This window comes from Lactuca sativa, chromosome 3, assembly GCF_002870075.4.
Source record: "Lactuca sativa cultivar Salinas chromosome 3, Lsat_Salinas_v11, whole genome shotgun sequence".
In the NCBI taxonomy this organism is placed as follows: domain Eukaryota; kingdom Viridiplantae; phylum Streptophyta; class Magnoliopsida; order Asterales; family Asteraceae; genus Lactuca; species Lactuca sativa.
This window is the reverse complement of record NC_056625.2, coordinates 246,690,416-246,715,132: the sequence shown is the minus strand read 5'-3', so window position 1 is coordinate 246,715,132 and position 24,717 is coordinate 246,690,416. Positions and strand designations below refer to the sequence as shown.

The 24,717-nt window shown below is 37.2% G+C and overlaps 3 long non-coding RNA genes across 3 annotated transcripts; 2 read left to right on the top strand and 1 right to left on the bottom strand.

The window, feature by feature from the left end:
- The first annotated feature begins 19,101 nt into the window (after positions 1 to 19,101).
- On the top strand, positions 19,102 to 19,994 carry LOC111920719 (uncharacterized). The gene is made up of 2 exons (XR_002859968.3): positions 19,102 to 19,598; positions 19,697 to 19,994. It is a non-coding gene; the product is annotated as an uncharacterized LOC111920719 (long non-coding RNA).
- Positions 19,995 to 21,575: 1,581 nt separating this feature from the next.
- Positions 21,576 to 24,301, top strand: LOC122196931 (uncharacterized). Its single transcript, XR_006189565.2, has 2 exons — positions 21,576 to 22,006; positions 23,428 to 24,301. It is a non-coding gene; the product is annotated as an uncharacterized LOC122196931 (long non-coding RNA).
- LOC111920718 (uncharacterized) lies at positions 22,382 to 23,477 on the bottom strand. Its single transcript, XR_002859967.3, has 3 exons — positions 23,384 to 23,477; positions 23,064 to 23,103; positions 22,382 to 22,613 (listed from the first exon to the last, which is right to left on the bottom strand). It is a non-coding gene; the product is annotated as an uncharacterized LOC111920718 (long non-coding RNA).
- Positions 24,302 to 24,717: the final 416 nt, after the last annotated feature.

Sequence of the window (24,717 nt, the reverse complement as noted above, 5' to 3'; positions counted from 1 at the left end):
TTAGTTATAATAAGGCTAATTAGTTATACATATGTTCATTATATGATAACTAGGCTCGTGCGTGTGTACAAGTCTTCAATTGTCACCTAGCACCGTAACCGACACTTCAATCCAATCCACTCACCACAAGTGAGTTCATACCCCTTTAAATTAACCTTTGAAATACTTTTAAATGTTTTAAATGCTTTTATGGGGGGAATACAAGTTGAATACTTATAGTTATTACATCAATAACATGTGCTTAATAACTATAAAACCAATGATTTTATCACTGTCAAACTGTTTATCAAATTGTTTTACTTCAAAATGTTTTACAAACTCTTTTCTTACCAAATACTTTTATTTACAATTTATTATACTTCTTATAAATTGCATGCCCATATATGTATAGGTATATAAGCAATGTTTAAAAGGATTAGGAAGGCCGTCCGCCCTATTTTCTTTTCATCGATTTGGATGTGGTCTGGTGGGATGTCGGGTAGCCGTCCGAGGGTCGTTTAAATATTAATTATATATCATATCTGCATATATAGACATAAAAGTACTTATATATTCATGCGTACCTGTTACATCATTAGTAAGTTACCATCGGGGTAACATAGGATTACACTTATACTATTACTAGATCAATGAGTCAGTTCATTCATTCATGAGTCAGTACTTAGTACTATGAGAACATATACATTACATTACTATGAGAACATATACATTACAATACTATGAGAACATATACAACTATACTAGAGAAAGAACATATACAACTATACTAGGAAGAGAACATATACAACGATACTAGAACAAGTAACAATACATTACATATACATATATACATTGACAATATTGTGATCCACTGTATCGGAGCATGCCTTAAATGTCATGGCCCGAGTTGTAGCCAGAGTCTCTTGGAGGGAGAGCGTGAGTTTGCGTATAGATCTATACTAGATTGACTATCCTACACCTTGCTGCTAGCTACAGCCGGACCTGCAGGTCTGCGGGTGCCAAACGTCATTTCTTTTTTTACGACCATTCATTTGTCGTTGTTACTTAGTCGATAGTAATGTACAATTAATCACATGATACCTTAATACAAATCCGGTTTAAGGTAGTTAGTACACCAATAGTTTTTATATTACAATACTACAGTACTACAATAATTTATCCTTTATATACATTTTGTGATCATTTCACTTAAACAATAATGTACAAACTATATTTTGATAATGATAGTTACACTCGGGAAAATTACACACTTTTACGATAAACGAACGTACAAAATAGTTACGCCTTGGTAGAAGGCTACTTTTAATAGAAAATATAGGTTTTTCTAAAAAATTCAAACTTTTACAAACACGTACAAACATTCACATACTTTTATCACCAATGTTTACAAACTATTGATTAAAACTATGTTCAAACGTTTTGATACAAACACCGACACTAAAATACTTATGAACTCACCAGCTTAATGCCGATAAACTCTTTCAAAATAACTTTTATTCTCAGGTCATCAGTAGACAGGTACCGAGGCCATCTTTTGAGAAGATGGAGCGCATCCAAGACTCATCTTATTATTTTGATTCACATTATTTTTGGTGTCTATAACGGTACTGAACACGCTTGTATTAGAATTATATATTTAATGCAATGGATGATGTTGTATGCTTGTTTACTTTTACTGTGTTGTGATACTTTACATGACGTCCTCCTTCCCAGAACGTTTCCGCCGTTCTTCGTTTTGGGGTGTGACAGATTGGTATCAGAGCATTGTTTATAGTGAATTAAGTATATCAACCCATAAAACATATACTAACTATAAACCCATTTGGGATTAAAACACTCTAACCAAGAGTCGATACTTTAAATACTAAAATATTTAATTAAGTATACTAGTCTGCATTCATACTGAAATCAATGTCACAATGACAAGAACAAAAGTATTACGATTGTTAAATATCACAGGTAAGCTCGGGGATGTATGGTCAGTCCTGGGAATGGCATAGCCTGATCAACTATGCTGGTCCGAGGAGTGATTAGCATATGCCCTAGAATGGTTGTGATATGTTAGCAAGTCCAAAAACTTACCAAGAATACCACAAATAGATCAGTAAAACCTAAACTTAAAATACTATAGGAGTATTTTGTGCTACTACGAACTACTTATATACTACATTCTTATACCTTTCTTCTCGCGTGGATTAAATGGTTGGATTCCATCATGGCGACCCGTACTTTCCAAATGAAGGCAACGCAGGATGGCTCGAAGCAAAGTACGATGTTGAGCATCAAATCCCGTTGGATGATTATCAAGTAGAAGGCTTCTCGGATGGATCGGACTCTGAGCGCGAAGTCAACAACCTACCTCTAGTAGGTCAAGCCCCAAACAACAACCTTCGACCAACTTTTCCAGGTCCCACTCCCTTGTGGGTAAACAACTTGAATCGCTAGAGTGACGAACAGGGTCAACCCTTACCTTACTTTGGAGCCTGAAGCTTTTACAACGTCAGCGAAGGTGGTTCTGCTGACCGAGCTCTGCCCGTCTTTATTCGCAGAATAGCTCGTAATGTTGAGCAGGGTCGAGCAGCCATCGACCGGGTCATGGAGATTGATGCCAACTCTGGTGTCAACACAGTCCGCATCCGTCGTCTTGAAGAGGACATGGAATGGACCCAGAGAACCAATGAAACCCTACAGCAACAGTTGGCTGCCACCCGAGCTGAAGTCATGGAACTGTGAGCCCGTCGGAGGGCTCAAGAGCGACACCTTCAAGAGGTGATTCGTCAAGTGGCAGACCTCAGGATTCGCCTGAGGAATTCCCATCGCCATTAAAAGATGTCTAGTACATCTCTGTCTTTTGATTAAGGAATAGCCTTTAGAATATGTGCTCTAAGTAGCACTTGTCTGTAAAATATTCCTAACTTTCAGTACTCTAGCTAAGAATCTAGAAACTGTCAAACTTTTCCGTATGGTATGATGTAAGGCCTACTGTTAGGTAGATTTTCCTTGAACTTATTACATCAGTAATACCATTAATATTGGCAGCTATCTAACCTGTGGAAAACTTGTACACTTGTGTTTTCCTACTATTCTTCCCTATTGTGATCTCAATTCGTATGCTCATTCAATTGTTGGACTGTGGCTATTTAGTCCATGTGTCACTCTCACCCCACTTACAAATTGATTCTTACCACTTTGCTTATCTTTATAAACTTATAGTTGAAAGATGCCTCCTCGCAAAATCTCCCCGGAATAACCCTGCACCACCACCGCCTCCTCCTCCTCCGGTCATCGATACTGCAGCCATGAATGTTGCCGTAGATGCAACAGTGGCAACTGACATGGCTCAGTATCACTCTACTGATGCCAGCAGAGGTGGAACCCCTATTGAATCAATTTCGGTTGAAACCCCTGTGCTCTCGAGAGAGTGCTCCTATAAGGATTTCACCAACTGTAATCCGAAGTCCTTTCATGGGACCGGCGGAGTCATTGCCCTCTCGCAATGGTTCAAGAAGACCGAATCGGTCTTCGAAATTTGTTCATGCCCTACAGCGAGCAAGGTTAAATATGCCGCCTGCACCTTTGAACCAAAAGCCCTGACGTGGTGGAACAGCCACGTTAAAGCTCTAACCCTCGTTGTAGCCAACGACATGGGCTGGGAAACGATGGAAGACCCCATGATTGAGGAGTACTGCCCGAGGGGTGAAATTAAGAAATTGGAGGAGGAACTATGGAGCCTAACCATGAAGGGCTCCAACATAGTCTCTTATACCGCCAGGTTCAGTGAACTGGTGGCTCTCTGCCCCAATATGGTTCCCACTGAAGGGAAAAAGATCGAAAGGGACATCTGGGGGCTGGTGCCTCCGTATCAGGGGAACGTCCTATCATCCAACCCTACTACCTTCGACAGTGCCAAACGACTGGCACAGCGACTTATTGACCATGGAGTCAAATCCCCAACAGCAACAACAACCATAGCCATCCCGGAACCCTCCCAACCCGCTGAAACTAAGCAGAAGTTCTGGGAGGAGAAAAATAAACAAAGGCTGCCAAAAAGCAGAAAATTGTGGCAGTGCATGCCGCAATAACCCCTACTGCTGCTACTGCTCCGGTGAAGCAGAATGCTGGAAGTTTGCCTAAGTGCAACAAATGTAACTTCCACCACAACGGCCCCTTCCATGAAATGCAGTGTTCTAACTGAGACAAGAAAGGACACACTGTCCGTTTCCGTAGGTCTCCAGAAAGACCGATCACTCAAGTCCCTGGCTCAGGCGCGAGCCCGACCTACTATGGCTGTGGAGAAGCAGGCCACTATAAAAGGGACTTCCCCAAAGCAAAGAATGTTGGCGGAGCAGGAAGCGTACTAGCAATAGGCCATGGAGAAGCAGTTGCTGACCTAACGGTGGTGACTGGTACGTTCCTCCTCGATAACTCCTATACATGCATTCTATTCGATAGTGGAGCGGAGCGAAGCTTCGTGAACCATAAATTTGCTCGCATGCTTAAACAACAACCGCACACACTTAAGGAACAATTCACAGTAGAAATGGCAAATGGAAAAACTGAAAGTACGAAGAGCATATACTTAGGCTATACCCTAACTCTAGATAACCATTCATTCCCAATCGACCTTATGCCGGTCTTAATAAAAAGCTTCGACGTTATCATCGGCATGGATTGGTTAAGTCTTCATCGCGCCGACATCATGTGCTACGAGAAAGCAGTCCGTCTAAACCTCCCGTCTAACGAAACTCTTATCGTCTACGGCGACAAACCCGGTCCGAGTCTTTGTATAATATCAAGTATTCAAGCACAGAAATATATGCGTAAAGAATACCATGCATTTCTTGCTCACGTCGTCGACACGAGCCTCGAAACGAAAGAACTAAAGAACATTCCAGTAGTGAGCGACTTCCGTGACATTTTCCCAGAAGAGCTACCAGGATTACCTCCGCAACGACAGGTCGAGTTTAGAATCGACTTAGTTCCAGGAGCTACCCCAGTAGCCAAGTCGCCCTACCGATTAGCACCAGCAGAGATGCAGGAACTATCTGATCAACTCAACCAACTGCTCAGCAAGGGCTTTATAAGACGATGTTTCTCACCTTGGGGAGCACCGGTCTTGTTTTTTAAGAAGAAAGACGGATCATTCTGTATGTGTATCGACTACAGAGAACTCAACAAACTGACGGTCAAGAATCGTTACCCTCTGCCTCGCATAGATGATCTATTTGACCAACTGCAAGGGGCGAACTACTTTTCCAAAATTGATCTAAGATCCGGATATCACCAGTTACGAGTGCTAGAGGAGGATGTTCCAAAGACAGCCTTCCGAACTCGTTACGGACACTACAAGTTCGTGGTGATTCCATTTGGATTGACCAATGCGCCTACAGTTTTCATGGATCTGATGAATAGAGTATGTTGACCTTACTTGGATCAATTCGTCGTCGTTTTTATTTACAACATCCTGATCTACTCCCGAAGTAAGGAAGAGCATGGCGATCACCTGCGACAAGTTCAAGGAACTTTACGAACGGAGAAACTCTATGCGAAGTTCTCTAAGTGTGAATTTTGGATCCGAAGAGTCGAATTCTTAGGACACATGGTAAGCGAAGAGGGAATCCACGTGGACCCATCCAAAATTAAGGCCATTGAGAACTGGTCAGCACCGAGGACGCCTACAGAAATTCATCAATTTCTAGGCCTCCCTAGCTACTACCACAGATTCATACAGAACTTCTCCCGAATTGCGAAACCTCTTACAACCCTAACCCAGAAGGGCGTGGCCTTCGTAGTCTATTGCGATGCATCGAATCAAGGGCTCGGGTGTGTTCTAATGCAGCGAGGTAAGGTCATCGCCTATGCCTCGAGACAGCTGAAAACGCACGAAGCTAACTACACGACCCATGATCTTGAACTAGGAGCAGTTGTGTTTGCTCTAAAGATCTGGAGACATTACTTGTACGGAATGAAAAGCACTATCTTTACCGACGACAAGAGTTTACAACACATATTCGATCAGAAAGAGCTCAACGTGAGACAACGACGGTGGGTCGAGCTACTCAGTGACTACGAATGTGAAATTCGTTATCATCCGGTTAAAGCCAACGTAGTAGCGGACGCCCTAAGTCGGAAGGAATATTCTGGTTGAAGAGTCAAGTCGTTGATAATGACTATCCATTCACACTTGTCTACGTAAATTCAGGCAGCCCAGCTAGAAGCTATGAAACCTGAACATGTTGCGAGTGAATCCCTCAGAGGATTGGATAAGAATTTAGAAGCCAAGGGTGGCGGAGCCCTATATTTCATGGACCGGATCTGGACCCCGAAACACAGTGGTTTCCGAGAATTGGTCATGACCGAGGCGCACAACACTCGGTATTCCGTCCACCCAGGTTCGGATAAGATGTATCTGGATCTTAAAAAGCTATATTGGTGGACTAATATGAAAGCAGAGATTGCTACCTTCGTAAGTAAATGCCTTACTTGCGCAAAGGTCAAGGTCGAATACCAGAAGCCCTCCAGTTTACTACAACAACCAGAGATTCCAAAATGGAAGTGGGAGCGGATCACTATGGATTTCATAACCAAGTTGCCCAAGACAACAGGTGGACTTGATACCATATGGGTCATCGTCGATAGATTGACCAAGTCTGCACACTTCCTGCCTATCAAAGAAACTGACAAGATGGAGAAGCTTACGAGAACATACATTAGGGAGATTGTACAGCTACATGGTGTACCTATATCCATTATCTCTGATAGAGATAGTAGGTTCACCTCCAGATTCTGGCAATCGCTACAACACTCCCTGGGAACAAGGCTGGACATGAGCATAGCCTACCATCCACAGACCGACGGACAAAGTGAGAGAACAATCCAGACCTTAGAAGATATGTTGCGTTCCTGTGTGATTGACTTTGGAAAAGCTTGGGATACCCATTTACTCCTCGTCGAATTTTCCTACAACAACAGTTATCACACGAGCATAAAGGCAGCACCATTCGAGGCCCTCTATAGCCGAAAGTGTAGATCCCCTCTATGCTGGGCTGAGGTGGGTGATACCCAGTTAGCTAAGGGACGAGTTCCTGAAAGCACTCTCACGGGTCCGGAGATCATTCGGGAAACAACAGAGAAGATCGTTCAAATTCATGAACGATTGAAAACCTCTAGAGACTGACAGAAGAGCTACGCTAATAAGCGAAGGAAACCTTTGGAATTCCAGGTGGGAGACCGATTCCTTCTCAAAGTCTCACCCTGGAAGGGCTTGATACGCTTCAGTAAGCGTGGGAAACTTAATTCGAGATATATAGGACCCTTCGAGATCCTCGCAAGGATCGGCCCCGTGGCTTACAAACTCAACATGCCCGACGAACTTCATAACGTACATTCTACATTCCACGTGTCTAACTTGAAAAAGTGTTTTTCTGATGAGACCCTCGTAATCCCACTCGACAAGATCGATATCAACGAGAGCCTCAACTTCGTGGAAGAACCAGTAGAGGTTATGGACCGAGAAGTCAAGCAGATGAAGCAAAGTCGTATCCCGATTGTGAAGGTCCGCTGGAACGCCAAGCGAGGACCGGAATACACTTGGGAGCATGAGGATCAGATGAAACTGAAATACCCTCATCTTTTTGCTTAGTTATGTGTAACTACTTTATTTGTTTAGACTTTAATTTCGGGACGAAATTCCCTTAACAGGGGGACGCTGTGACAACCCGAAATTTTCATTCGGTCAAACCTTAAAAGTCAACCCCTTCGTATCATGATTTAATATCATTATTTCTTATTTTTAAGAAATATAAAGTTCGTTTGATTATTTTAATATTATTTTAAACGAACGATCAAAAGAAAGTGTCATCTCGGGTTTTTATTTTTGAAAATTGCAAACACTTCGCGTATTAGAATCAACCGACCAAAATTTTATGTGTTGGGTTTAGGTATCACCCAAAAGTAGTAAACTCATGCCTATGTATGAGTTTACTCCCCAAGAAACTAGTCATTGTGTTTACTCCCCAAATAGTCAAAAGAGTAAACTCCAAAAACTCTCTCAACTATCATCCAACATTTAATTCCAAAACTCCAATCTTGTAAGTGTTCTAACCATTTCAACTTAGTAAAACACTTAATCTAGTGTTTGTGCATCTATTCATCCATTCATTTATGTATTTTGTTTAGATTTTCCAAAACACCAAGAACACACACTAAGTGTTCTTGGCCTTTTAGCTCAAATCAAGCATCATTATAGTAAGTACTTCCATCCTTGAGTGCTTGTAAGCTAGTATATCAAATAAACACCAAGAAAATCGGTCAACAACACCATGCTTTAGGTGTTCACGGTCCAAGATGATGCTTGGGCCGTAAACACCATAAAGTCCCCCAAAATTGACTTAAGTCCCATGTTTAGCCCTAGTTTGAAGTTTAAGACTTACCTTAACTTAGTTAAACTTCCCATGGATGTTTTTAGGCTTTGAAAAACACCAAACACCACCATTTATAGGTGTTTACGGTCTAAGGATATCCCAAAACCATAAACACCCAAAAAGGTGTTTAAATGAGCCATTTTCCTTTCTTAGACCTAAAAGCTAACTTAGATGTTTACCTAGTTGTGATAAGGACTTGAAACAAAGGCAATATCCCTTCCCATAAGGGTTTACGGTAGTAAACCCAAGGGAAAATACCCTTAGGCCGTAAACACCTCAAGGAGGGTGTTTTGTGGCCCTAGTCCATTCCAAAGGCTAAACCACTTAGCAAGATTGCTTCAAAGGACTTGTTAAACCCCCAAACAACACATAGTTGCAAGAAATGGAGTTTAGACCGTAAACCCTTGAGTTTACTGCCGTAAACTCCTAGGGTAAGGGTCATTTAGACCGTAAACTCCCAAGGAGTTTACCCTTGGACCCCAAACACCCTAGTTTTGCCCTACTAACACTCGGATGCAATCCTTGTGAACTTTAACACTTGAAACAAAGTGCTTTCAGGTTCTAGATTGACCCAACTCATTTTATTAGTTATAATAAGGCTAATTAGTTATACATATGTTCATTATATGATAACTAGGCTCGTGCGTGTGTACAAGTCTTCAATTGTCACCTAGCACTGTAACCGACACTTCAATCCAATCCACTCACCACAAGTGAGTTCATACCCCTTTAAATTAACCTTTGAAATACTTTTAAATGTTTTAAATGCTTTTATGGGGGGAATACAAGTTGAATACTTATAGTTATTACATCAATCACATGTGATTAATAACTATAAAACCAATGATTTTATCACTGTTCAAACTGTTTATCAAACTGTTTTACTTCAAAATGTTTTACAAACTCTTTTTTCTTACCAAATACTTTTATTTAAACTTTATAATACTTCTTATAAATTGCATGCCCATATATGTACAGATATATAAGCAATGTTTAAAAGGCTTAGGAAGGCCATCCGCCCTATTTCCTTTTCATCGATTTGGATGTGGTCTGGTGGGATGTCGGGTAGCCGTCCGAGGGTCGTTTAAATATTAATTATATATCATATGTGCATATATAGACATAAAATTACTTCTATATTCATGCGTACCAGTTACATCATTAGTAAGTTACCATTGGGGTAACGCAGGATTACACTTACACTATTACTAGATCAATGAGTCAGTTCATTCATTCATGAGTCGGTACTTAGTACTATGAGAACATATACATTACATTACTATGAGAACATATACATTACAATACTATGAGAACATATACAACTATACTAGAGAAAGAACATATACAACTATACTAGGAAGAGAACATATACAACGATACTAGAACAAGTAACAATACATTACATATACATATATACATTGACAATATTGTGATCCACTGTATCGGAGCATGCCTTAAATGTCATGGCCCGAGTTGTAGCCAAAGTCTCTTGGAGGGAGAGCGTGAGTTTGTGTATAGATCTATACTGGATTGACTATCCTACACCTTACTGCTAGCTACAGCCGGACCTGCAGGTCTGCGGGTGCCAAACGTCATTTCTTTTTTTACGACCATTCATTTGTCATTGTTACTCAGTCGATAGTATGGTACAATTAATCACATGATACCTTAATACAAATCCGGTTTAAGGTAGTTAGTACAGCAGTAGTTTCTATATTACAATACTACAGTACTATAGTAATTTATCCTTTATATACATTTTGTGATAATTTCACTTAAACAATAATGTACAAACTATATTTTGATAATGATAGTTACACTCGGGAAAATTACACACTTTTACGATAAACGAACGTACAAAACAGTTACGCCTTGGTAGAAGGCTACTTTTAATAGAAAATATAGGTTTTTCTGAGAAATTCAAACTTGTACAAACACGTACAAACATTCACATACTTTTATCACCAATGTTTACAAACTATTGATTAAAACTATGTTCAAACGTTTTGATACAAACACCGACACTAAAATACTTATGAACTCACCAGCTTAATGCTGATAAACTCTTTCAAAATAACTTGTATTTTCAGGTCATCAGTAGACAGGTACCGAGGCCAGCTTTTGAGAAGATGGAGCGCATCCAAGACTCATCTTATTATTTTGATTCACATTATTTTTGGTGTCTATAACTGTACAGAACATGCTTGTATTAAAATTATATATTTAATGCAATGGATGATGTTGTTTGCTTGTTTACTTTTACTGTGTTGTGATACTTTACATGACGTCCTCCGCCCCAGAACGTTTCTGCCGTTCTTGGTTTTGGGGTGTGACACTCATGGACACAATTGGCACCTTAACTCCATTGACAGTCAGGGGCTTCGTATTATTGTAGTCCGGATACTGAAAGGCGCACCCTGTCCCAACACATGGAGTTGTCACGGTTGCGGCAACAGCCATCTCAGCAATGGCTACGTAGCGATCATCAAATAACTCCATCATTGTGGTATTGATAGACCCGAACATCTCCGGAATCTGACCCCGGACAATAGCAACCACCTCCTCATGGATGATCTCCCTGATGTGGTCCTATGATAATGTTGGCCCACCCTGACTGCTAGCTCCTGATCCTGACTCAGATCCGATCTCAACTCATCTCTTAGTAACCATACTGAAAATACACCAGGAAGATATCAGATAATCCACATATCATAATGGGGAATCAACTCCCATTGAAGCCGTAGGGGTTGTGACTATCTTGCTACGCGTACGGGTCCTGTGCTTTCAATAGTACATGCCAATACTATATTCCACACTTACCCGTATTTGTCTTAAGGATCATCACAACATATTATCAATACCCATAAGCATAACCGTACACCCAATCCTCACTCTCAAGAGGAAGGCTAAACATCCCAAAACTGGCCAACTGACCCCACACCACTCAACCTACCATTAACTACCACACGACCCTCCATTGGTGTCAGATAACTATTACATGAATACAATTACATGTCGTACAACATAGAAAATATTAGACTAAAAGATTTAATCCTACAACGGTTGGACTCAGACAAGAGATGCGCAGCAGGACCCAATTCCTTAACATAAGATCATTTAATCCATATAGCATGTGACTTAACGTATTCACTCAATTGTCCTTTAACACACGAAAGAGTCATACAACAATCAATCAAGTGCTCTACAAGAGATAAGGCATCATGTATCAGTAAATCCTATCATGCTATTCCTGTAGATCCCAATCCTAGTACTAGCATGTTGTTCTAACACATCACAACATCAAATAACATTATGGTATTTTGGGGTCTACTTACTGGCTCCGGCTGATCGTACACAATGCATCCTCCTTGAGTATTTTTTCAAACCATTTGAAAAATCAATTTGAAAATTCATTTTCCTTAGTTTGAGACTGGATTCACACGAGTGTTCCTCCAATTCACTCAAACCGAGGCTCTGATACCAACTTGTAACATTCATAAAATTCTTGAAAAATTTTAAACTTTTTAAACAACCACAAAACCATCATTGATTACAATTTTTTTTCAAAGTAAATTTCACATTAGAGAAATCCAAAATCATAAAACATGATCATGAGGAGGTGCATAATGACACCTTCGCCTTGTCGCGATCCTAAAAAGTACCTGAAACACAATCCAAAATTGTAAGCCTAAAGCTAAATGAATTTTCCCCAAAATACCACCACAACACATAATCATAAATATCACAGCAACAACACGCATACAGAACCTTCAGCATATCTAGACCGCCGCACCAGGCCTTCATCCTGTCTGGACCGTTCTGCAGGCCTTCGGTCAGACTGGTCCGCCTTGCAGGCCTTCAATATATCCGGGCCACCTGGGTTCTATTGGCCTTCAACACAAAGCAGAACCACCTCAACCCAACCACACACATGTCGACATATACGTGACTCATAAACATATAATCAATCAACAGACAAGCACATATCATACATATCAATAAGCATATCATCATCCTATCTTCTAGGATTCAGATCTAACAGATAACTATAATACTCAATCAAATGCTAATCAGGATAAAAATCCAAAGGGTCGGCCTTGGTGCCTTTGACCTGTAAATATAGTGAGGAAAACTCACTTCACAAGTAGTATAAAACTGAGAAGGTCTTACTCCGAATCTCAGATCTCGACTCAATGTTGACAACCATCATGACCAATCCAATCAAAATCCCAAAATACCCAAAATGCTCCCAAAAGTCCAACTTGGTCAACCATGGTCAAAGTCAAAGTCAACGGTCAAGGACAACAGTCCATGTTGACCCAACTCGTCGAGTGCACCAATGAACTCATCGAGTTTCTATAGTACTCAGAAGGTCAGGAAAACCCTAGCCAACTCGCCGAGTTGTATGGACAACTCGCCGAGTTTTCCCCAACTTAACACATTCAGTTTATTCTTCGATTCCAGGGACTCTAAGGCTCAGATCTAAACTCCAAATGTGTCTAAAAGGAGAAATTTTTGAAATTTATCCTTTGGGGCTACTCCTAATGCTCAGAAACCCATCCACAAGGCTTGAAAACACAAAGGCTTAACCATTAAGCACAAAATCCATGAGATCTGAAACCCAACTTTTCCAGAAGAGATTTTATCCTAAAAAATGTCCCAAAGGTTGGTGCTTTATAGTCATTCATGTCTTGAACCCAAAATGGGCCTAAAAGGGAAAATATGACCTAAACTCCATGCATGGAATCAAGGCTTGGCTAAAGACCAGATCCAACCCTCTATAAAGTCACCTTGACCTGGAGATTCATAAAGTTGCAAACTTTATGAAGTCTATCCATTGCAACATTCAATAATAAGGTCAAATAGGGAAAACACTCAAGATCTAGCTACATAGATAGATATAAATCGGATCCTGAACACTTACAAGGTCCATAAATGATTTAAACCGAAGACGAGAGCATTGCTTGCTAGATCCTTGCTTCCTTCTCCCAACCTTCTCCTTCTTTTTTGCTCCAAAATGCCTCACTAGCTCATAATATGAGAGGGAAAGATGATTCGGGTTCACAAAGGCCGATATGAGAGTTTGGAGGATGATAAAAGATCAGCCTTAAGGACTTAAGGAGGTTATATAGGGTGCAAAACCATAAAATTTATGGTTTCTCACCTAGCCACCAACACATCGAGTTCTCCTCTCCAACTCGACGAGTTGGTACAAAAGATGCGCAGCCCAAAAGCCTTTCACCACGCCGAGTTGAGACCATCAAGTTGCCGATTTCCAAGGGAAACATGATTTTTAAAGAATAAATCCCATACCTAGAAATCGGGATGTTACAACACTAATTGCACCCAACATGCTTTTTCATTTATGATATGTGTGCTATATGGTGGTACTTTAGGGGAAACTCACTAAGTGTTGGGTTATGATTTTAGTTATTATTTCAGGTACTTCTGATGAACGCAGGAATGCGAAGTCATGACCATAGACATCCTCTGTTTATGGCTTTATGATTTTAGGATGCTCTGATATGGATAAATAATTTGGAAAGAATGATTTTCTAAATATTTTATGACTATGGGTTGTTTACAAAAGTTTAAATTTGTTGTGATTTTTATGTTGTTTCAATTTAATCATGTAAGTATTATACACTTATAAATACATATTGGGCAGTGATAGGGGATAGCAAATAGGAGATGATAGATAGTAGATGATGGATATGAGATGCTAGATAGGTGATGAAACTAAGTGATGATAAATAGGAAATGACTAGGAGATGCCCTGACATTTACTTGTGATGTTGTGATGTAGTCATCTACTGGAGTATAGATGGCGGCCAATAACTAATGTAAACAAGTCAAGTAGAAACACCGACACGCTCATAACCTGAAGATGATGAATTATGAGTTCAGGCAATGTAGTAACTACGTATTCATGCGATGATACGCTAACCCTTTCTGGACACATATTGGGGGAGTAATCCCTGAAACATTATTTTATATGTGATTTAGGCGATGATCGTTAGAAAAATTCCTTAGCAACAAACATATAAGGAAATGCATTGTAGGTGATGATAGGTAAATGTGATGTAGGAGACGATGCTTAGGATAAATCGTTTGGGAAGAATAAATAGAGAAAACATATGGGTAATTGAGTTAATTGTTTGATAATTAAATATTATAACTATATTATTATAGGATGAAAACCCTATGTATTCATCGGGTTTCCTAACCTAACCCACTCAACTTATTTATGTCACAAGTATTGATATGAAGATACATTACACTAAGAGATTAAAGGAGATGTAGATCATTAGTATAAATTAATGTAAGATCTATTTATGCTTATGTTTTGTATCAGTTATGACATACCAAGTTTTGAAAAGATATTACATCGATCGTTTCTTCAGAAATGTTTAAGATTAATATTATCTCACATTGAAGTAATATTTTTGGGACCAAATTTACAACAAAAGAAATACTATGTTTTAAAATAAGCATAAATAAAATTTTTAAAATCACCATAAATTTGGGGATGTCATAGGTGATATCAGAGCACTAGTTTATGTGAACTAGGACTAAGGATTTATTTCTAGACTTAAACTTAGAATGCTAAGCGATGATTGTGAGATGAGTCTTTACTATATTTAGGAAATATGCATGAATAGACATGAATACTAGCTTATTTTAGGAAAGATGCCTAAAATGATGTTATTTGTTAAATGATTTATGCTATAGCTATAATATGCCTTATATGCTTTAAGATGATCGGTTCTATGGTCTATTGCCGACAAGATCTGGAAATTTTATATGTTCAGATTTCTAAATATTTAATTACGGTATTGGAACTGACATGTAACTTTTCGGGGTAATAAGGAGGACTTATGTGTCTATCATAAATGAAACATTTCCTATCTATATTCCCGCCTCGATACACCAAACTCCTGCTTTGGTGTATAGAACGTCATGGTAAAGACTCGTAGAGGACTAGGTAATATTAACGAAAGTCGACATCTTGAGCCTAAGCATGTGATACGTTAAGCATCAGTCAAAGCACCTGCACCCAAACCTATCACAATGGAAAAAGTTCAAGCAATAACGGGAACCATGTTAAACTGAGAAAATGGGAGAAATAAGGAGGCTTGCAATAATGAATGACACCTATCAGAAGATACCGATGATAAAACTTTTGGTGTAATTCCTGAAGTTGTCACATCGTCTAGCATTTCCACCAACCGAGTTGAAGCAAAATTATTGTTGAAGATACGCATGGTAGAAGTCCTAGTAGAGTCTAGGGAAAAATTTTAAGATTGTTTGGACACATTCTGTGACATCCCCAAAATCACGGCCAGAAAAGACCGGTTTGTTTATGCTTTGTTTAAAAATCAGAGTAACATTTTAAATAAAAGTGTTGCAGAATTTGTCCCAAAACAAAATATGATAAAGATTTATCAAAAGCATTTCCATAGAAATGTATTTCATTAAAAGACTTGGGATGTCATGTTCGTACAGATCAAAAGGATAAACAGTACAATATAAGCCTTACTACATTATTTCGTATCTACAGGCCTATATCCGTAATCCCTCGTCCAAACATCATATCTATGCTCAAGCGCCACTACTTGTAATACATAAAACTGAGTGGGTCAGGCTTGGGAGCCTGGTGAGCACATAGGGTTTTCAACGCACAATAAATAAGTTTATTAATTTCATCAATCAACAATAACCCGATTACCCATTCCCGTTATCCTCACTTTACGTCCCTAAACACCTATCATAAGGGACCTAGTCTAAGGATCATCATCGGGATGGACACTACTGCTTAGGGATTCCTTAACAATAAATGTCCTAAAGGCAACCTTGTGGGGGATGGAGTACACTGGTGAACACATCGTTCACAAACACCTACAGGTTGCGAACCTGCTAGTGTTCCACTTGACTGTCTAGAAGAGTCTGTGGTCGTCATCCATACTCCGCTAGATGACAGAATCACAACATCAATATCGAGGCCTCTCATCATTTTATCACACATCACCTATTATATCTACCAATGTTTTACCCCAACATTTTCGTAGATATAAAATAAATATACAGTTTAAATCATTGAAAACATGTATAACAATGTTCATCCGGCATAGATAGCAAGTATTCAGATTATATGCACATATAGAACGTAATTTATATAAAATACTTCATATCTATGTGTAAGCTGAAAGTAACTATGCACTCACCTGAAAGGTGGTGACTCAGCACTCGGACAGCGCTTCGATACTCTCAAAACGATTTTCCTTCGATAAAACCTAGTATCGATACCACTAGGGTTTAGTCTAACAATAACCGCGACAAATTAATTGTATGAATATTATTATTAATATATAAGCATTAATAACACTCAGTATAACTCATAATAATAGCCCAAATAATTATTTTAAGGACCTAATAACATTCCTATAATTATTTGAAAGCTATATTAAAAATTGCGTAAGCGTAGCACACTTACAGCGAATTTTATCGAAAACCGGAACTTAATTGGAGCAGCGTTTCGAAACTGAAAGACCCCTTTTTCATGGGACTCCGGGAGCCTTGGGGCTTCCTTAGGGTGCTAGGGGGTTTTTCTAGGGTTTAGGGGTGGTTTGGGGTTGTAGAGAGAGAAAGAAGTTAGAGAGAGAAGTGATTTTGGTGTGAAAAAGTCGGAACCCTCGGCCGCCTTTTATAGCCTGCGAGGCCTCGGTACGCTGGGCGTACCTCAGACCTATGTTAGACGTAATGGTTCGGATAAGGTCAGCAGGTGGCATCCTCCGAAGGGCGCGACGTGGCTCAAGTTGGACCGCAGGAGACTGAAGTACGCGAGGCGTTCCGTCCTCGCACGCGGTGCGTAAGGAGAACGTTGGGCGTCCGATGTGAACGATGGGCATCTAAGAGGCGACGTGTCAGCCATCCGAAGCGAGCCGTGATCAGCAAGCGTCGGTCAGGATCTTGCCACGTCATCGTTCTAGCATCAGATTTCGCAATTTCACTTTCCAACTTTAAAAATTCGTAACTTTCGCGTACGACCTCCGTTTTCGACGTTCTTTATATTCACGCGAAGGTGGGAATGTACTCTACAACTTTCGTTTAGACTCCGTCAGCTAATTTTGAGGCGATTTTAAATTTTATATTATTAACAGGCCGGGACATGATTGGTCCGTTAAATCCTCATAACTCCTTCATCCGACATCCGTTTTGACCCATCTTCTTCTCGTTACGCTACTCTTAACGAGATCTCCGATTCTCATTTAGTTCGTGTCGGCTAAAAACCGCTCGATCTAATATTCAAATTTCGGGTTGTACACTGCTAATCCGAAACTTCGAAAAATCATAACTTCTTCATACGAAGTCAGATTTGGGCGTTCTTTTTATCGATGTTCTTAGTTTAACATATTCTACGACTTTCATTTAGATTGCTAAGGCTAAATCTCGCTCTATCGTAAATTCACTATTCACGCTTCCCGGTACCGTGCCGGTTCTGTCGGGAAACTTCGACGGGTCATAACTTCTTCGTTATAACTCGGATTTCGGCGTTACTTATATCCCCGGAATCCTTGTTTCGACCACTACAACTTTGTGTAAACATATCGGGCTTATCTCACACTTTAATTTTGACGCTTATTTTTATTCTTTATTAATTATACATTTATAATTAAATAATAAACACATAAACACACATAATTCACATAATACTCAAATATTTCATCTTTATTACTTCAAAAAGAGTTACAAGAGTTGACCTAGACTATTACATTGACAAAAATGCTTAGCCCTGAAACCCGGGCGTTACACATTCATATGTGTTAAATCATTTTGTGATTTTAGGAAATAAGAACTTGGGGATTGCGAGACAATTCTTGGGACGAGTATGAATAGGTGTGAAAGGTAGTAACGGCCTATACTACCCGAAGAATAAGACTCACACTTGGATAAGGGAAAGTCACAAGATTACTAAGACATTAGTATTTGAGTTTGTTTCATTTGTTTCCATTGTTACCACATTTCGGTAGTGACTACGAGGATGGCTGTTATTCCAACCCTAGTGGTCATATCAAATCGAGTCTGAATTGAGAATAAGTATGTGAAATAAGTAAAATGGTTCATAGAACCATGTTCGATGTAGTATCCGACTCAATTCAAGAGGTTAAAGGAAAGGGAAATCAAAGAAATCAACAGATGCGTCACGACCATTGGTAAAGGTAAGCAGCCTGTTGCTAGAGTTACTACCTACTATAATGAGATTACATCACATTAGAACATGGAGGAAGGTGTCATCCATGTTGAAGTATTACTCAAAAAGACCTGAGTCTAGCCATTGCATCATATGACGAAAGGTCATTAGTTGCGTGAGCCATCAGTTTGTTACAATAGTCGAATTAAGGATCTTATCGTAAGTTAAGTTTTTTTTAAGAATGAGAAGGAGTCTCCAATAAGGAACGAGTTTGTAACTAGAATGTTACGATTCAAAGCCCAACATAGGATAAATAATGGGTGTAAGGTTGAGCACCACTAGTAATCATGAAGTCCTTGAGTTAGATACTCTTTTGAAATAACATAAGAGTTACGATTACCACTTATAATAGAAATGTAACATGCGAAAGTCATTATACAAGACTTTTTTGTTGATGATTCCATGACATAATCAGCCTAAGGGGAGATAATTGTAACACACGTGAATCTAGGCTAGATGTTTAAGGACTTAGAGTTATAATTATTCATAATTAAAATCCTTAATGATAATTATATAAATGAATTTATATAATTATAAACGAATAAATAATATTTGAATAAATATTATATTTATATAACATTTTAATCTAAGGGCTTATTTGATAGACCTTTTATTGGTCCAGCAAGAGGTGAGATCTGACTCGGTCCGCCCGTTTGATAATGATATTTTGAGCTTTTGACCGAGGAAAAAGAGTCCGGCCGAATCAGCCAAATACAATCGCTGATTGAATTAATTTCCACGAAAACCCTCCTTTGCCTAGAACGAACATGGTTTGAGCAACACCCTTCCTTGAACGACATTCTCTTTAGCGACTTCTGCTTCTTTGCCGGCCTATGCATCGCTGGCTTCTGCCCTATCAGAATCAACTTCGCTGGATTTTGCCTCTCCAGCATCGGTTCTTCAAAGCTTTTGATTTCTCAAAGGTTTCTACTTCTCCTCGCTTCTGATTTCTCCAAGATTTTTGCTTCCCCTCGCTTCTGATTTATGTGGCTTCTATCACCATGTTTGTTTGATTTTTTAGGGTTTGAACCAGAAGTAAGTGGGCGGGAGAACACATAAATCATTGGAGAATTAACATCATTTGGGGAAAAAATCGCAAAGTTGTAGCCTTTGGTGAATTGTAGTGAATATTTAACTCAGAAAAAATCACCCATATAAATTGTCCAGTTTTAGAATTTCAGTTTTCATGTCATTATGTGTATGTCGTTTGGTTTGTGAATCTATTGGGTATGTATGCAATTATTTTTTTAAAATAAAGACTAGAAACATGAAAAAAATTTAATTTTTGAGCTGAAAGTTTTAGCAATTTGTATTTTGTACATAGAAGACCATTGTATCTATTGTCAATCTTGATTGCAAGCTAGACCTATAGGCATTGTTATTGTTATTATATCTACATCAAAATCAAAAAAACTTTTGCATTTATACAAAAAGTTTGAAACTTGCAATAATCCCCAAAGTTGAATACTGAATTGTTTCTTGTTTCATTATGTAAAATCCAAAATATACAATATTTTTCCAAAAATATGCATTCTTTTACAACTTAATGATGGTATTTTTTTTGTTCAAGTATAGAATGGATCACTGTCTTTGTTGGATCAGATGGATTTTGAGTCATTAGACACAAAGGTTGGTCTAATAAGAACAAAGGGTATTTTGGTCTATTTATTCTGTTGTGGCATCTAATCAATAAAAGGAACATGAAAAAAGATTTGAAACATTTGAGGACTAGTTTTTACTTTGAGTTTTGGATAACACACCATAAAAATTGATCTTTTGGTGTTTGTAAAAAAAACTCAAAAATTTTCAAGAGGAAAGGGTATTTTCGGCAAATGAATTGAAAATTGCTAGATATGAATAAGAATTTTATGAAAACAAGCTAGAATGAAATTATCATTTTGATATTCATGGCCATATATTGTAATTGTAATTAAGAATATATCTTAAAAGGAAAAAAAAATCACAGGTTTAAATTGAGTTGTATATAGAACAATATGATAAAATAGTCATTTTTATTTTATTCAGCACAGTCAGTCAAATGTGTAATCAAACAATATGGTGTCGGACAGACTTTAGACAGAATCATGCCTCTAACTCAGTCAGATCTGACTTAATTACCAACTATCAGACATCCCCTAAATGTTATAAGTGTGTAAATAATGTTTAGAATAAACATTATAGTTTTATAACATATTTTTATAAAGTTTATAAAAAATATGATTAATATTATGTCAGGACTTACATTATCAAAATAAATATTAAATGTGTATAATATATATTTATAAATATTGTATTTATCAATTCTAATCATAAAATATAAAAATCCAAAGTTCAGGAGCATGAATGTAACTTTGGCAGTTTTGAGAAATCTTTACAAAATTAGCCCTTAAGGCACTTTTTAAGCACGTAATGGACAAAAACCTGAATTAAACTAGTTGCAATCATAATTAGAAATGTATTTTAAGCCATAACATCAAGATCTTAATGGATTAAGCCATTCTTTTTCCTGTCATTTTATTAACGTCAGAAATGACCCAAGTGCACCAAAGATTTTTATAAAATGTTTGGTCAAGAGTTTGCAGCTTAAACTTTATGGAAAACTTATTTTAATATTAGAAACATGTAAAAAATTACAAACCTACAGTTTATAAGATACAAACCACATTTTTGGCTTCTTTTATTTATAAACACGAATTTGGGGAATGGTGTCTTCTTTGGCTTCTTGTGATTTTTCTAATCAATTTCTTGACTTAAGATCACCTAAAACTCTTTCAATATTTTCCTAAGAGGTTATTCAATGCATTTATAACAAGTTAGGAGGTTGAAATGAAGGATAAAACCTAGAAGAAAGCTTGACTTCCATGCCTTGAGCATGTGAAGTAAATTATGAATGGAGAAAAGTCCAAGAGGAGTTGGTTGTTGATTTGACTTTAGGACACCCTATAGACATTAAGTAATGCCTAAATATAATTAATATATACTATGGAAGAGTATATGTGAGTTTAGCTAGTAAAACAAGAGAAATACGCAAACACAAACTCAAGCCCGAGAGCAGATTCTGCACGTTAGAATAATAGACCAAACTTGAGGTTATAAACACGATTTGTCAGAGAGACTTTACCGTATCATTATTCATATGTAAACCATCATTTATGGAGTTTTTTTCAGCGTTTTGGTTAATGTAAATGCCAAAGAGATGTCTGGAGATATAGGATATCCAAAGAGATGAATGCAGAAAATAAGAACAAAAAGATAGAAAAGAAGAAGTAAACGCAGTTCTTGAATGCTTGGGTTATGAAGCTTCAAACTTCTCTGATTTTAAAATCATAAGGTATGTTTATGATTAAGATGATATCTTCTTCAATTCTTGTTATTTTGGATACAAGAATCAAGGTTATATCGAAAGTATACTTAATTTCGGTATATAGAAATCATCATAATTCTAAAATCTTCAAAGCTGCGTTCTAACTAACTTTTTTTTTGTCTTGGACATGTAGAAGACTTCCTTTTTGTTTATAGTTCAAGTATAGAGGTATGATACCTTATGGTAGCTTCATACTTCCTCAAATACTCTCGTATGGCCAAAACCGAAAATATTTCTTACTGAGTTCATATATATATAAAATATGCTCATAATATGCAATAAAACAATTCATGCATGCATGCAGGGCCGGTCCATTGATTTGAAATGCCCAGGGCGAGATACTAAATTAATGCCCTTTTATATAGAAAATGTATATAGAAAAAGTGAAATACATTTTATAGCCAAACTAACTCAAGTTTATACAAACAATAACATACATAAATTCATCTAAAACTATGTCCCCGTGTATTTTTTAATCAAAAATGTCTTTTAATTTATGATAACAAAGAATCTGTTGAAATTGACTTTCATACTCAAAATTAGTATCTCGTTTAATCTTTCTTGAGTTAGCTATCTGTAACCACAAAAGAAACAAAAACATCAATCAGTACAAGAACCAACATTTCAGATTTTCATAAACCAAATCAACATATCAGATTTTCAGAAATTAAAATAACTTATCAGATTTTCAGAAATTAAAATAACTTATCAGATTTTCAAATACATCAAATTTTCAGAAACTAAAATAAAAAAATAATACATTAGATTTTCAATAATCGTATTTTCCAGATTTTCCAAAAATCTGTTACATCAAAATATTCAAAAACTAAAATAACCTACTAGATTTTTATAAACATCAGTTTATTCAGAAAACAACATATGAAATATTTTGAAATAAAAAACATACATTTTAATAAATACTGTTTAATTGATAAACATTACAAAAAACAACTTAAAAAGAATAAAATGCAAAACCAAGACACAATTACATAACTTGATGTTAACGAATTTACAAGATTTGTACCTTTTGATGTAGTAACAACAATAAATGATCAAAAACTAATCTGCAAGATAAGTAGAAAATTAAGTTTCATTAGACTCGCTATTTATATGATGTTTTGAAGAAAAATGCAATTCAAAGTTATAATTTATAAGTTTATACCAGTTTGGACAATTGAGAAAGCATGGCTAAGTACAAAATACTTAGACAATTTGACTTGTTGATAAGCATAAAACAATTTTATAAATACAGATTTCGATAAAATAACTAGAAAACTCAAAAATATAATTCAAAAGTCATAACTAAGAATTTACAGGGGAATGTAAAAGAAATCTTGAGCAAACCTTTGAAACTTGAGAAGAATTGACAGCTCTTTAAAACTATACAGATAGGCAGTCCACTGAAGCGAGAATTGATGAAGAGTTGGAGATTAATGGCCTATATGAAAATGGTACCAGATATTCACGAGAACAAGAGACTAACAGGGCATATTAACTATGAAATTATGAGGATTTAAATCTTTTTTAGGCTGAGAACGAGAGAAGAAAGAGAACCGTGTGTATTATCTGTTGAGATCAACACGTATGTTAATATTTGTTGGAATCGTCATCTCCAGAACGCCACTGAGAAGAACGCTTTGTCTTCTCCAACTGTAATTGTAATTACTTGGCATGCTATGTTGCTTAGGAGATTGAAGAGTCGTGCGTTCCAAATGTATTTTAAATTGCCGCTATTGTGTATTAGGTAGGTATCCAAGCGTTTGATGCTGCCCTTTTTCATTTGGACCGGACTTGACAGTATTAATGGATCAAGAGTTGTAGCAGCCCAAGTACCATAAACCCATAAAAGACCAACAAAAATTGATGCCCCTTGAAATTTGATGCCCTGGGCCGTGGCCCAGCTCGCCCTGGGCTTGGGCCGGCCCTGCATGCATGCATCACAAAAAAGACTAAAATATAACACTATATACACGAAAACCGTCATTAAACCCTAAACTAAGAAAAGTGTACATAAAACGTATGATTACTTGTTTTTATCACTTCAAGTTAGTTTATACAATATTTCTTGTATAAAAATTCAAGGGTTTTGGGTTAGGTTAAAATAGTGAAGCTTAAAGTTTCATATTTTGGTTTCGAATGTGTGTTCTTTGGTGTTTTTAGTGTGTGTATAAATTTAATGGTCTGTGTGAGTTATGTAAAAGTGTTTTTGCATAAAAATGAGTTTCATATGGAATGAAATTATTACATAAGATTATATATTCATATAGTGGTGAAACACAATTCAAATAAAAGTAAAATATGATTTTTATACTTTATACAACAAATCGGGTATACTTTAAGTATATATATCTTGAATATAATTTGTATTATTATTATATCTATATAGAAATGAGTTTTATACATATTGAAATAATTATTTCAATTTGTATTATTCTTGATGTATATGTGATTTTAGTATATTTTGGAAATATATATACTTTACGTAAAAGTGAAGTATTTACTTGATAAAAATACTTATATACAATTTGGTATTAGTTCAAAAGGAATAAAATATAAAAAGTGTATTTAAACATAAAAATAAATTTTTGTGTGTTTTAAAAGGTTTTTTTTTGGTGTAATAGCTTTTATATAGCTAATAAACACTTATATCCAGTGTCGTAAAACTCACCGAGTTGGCC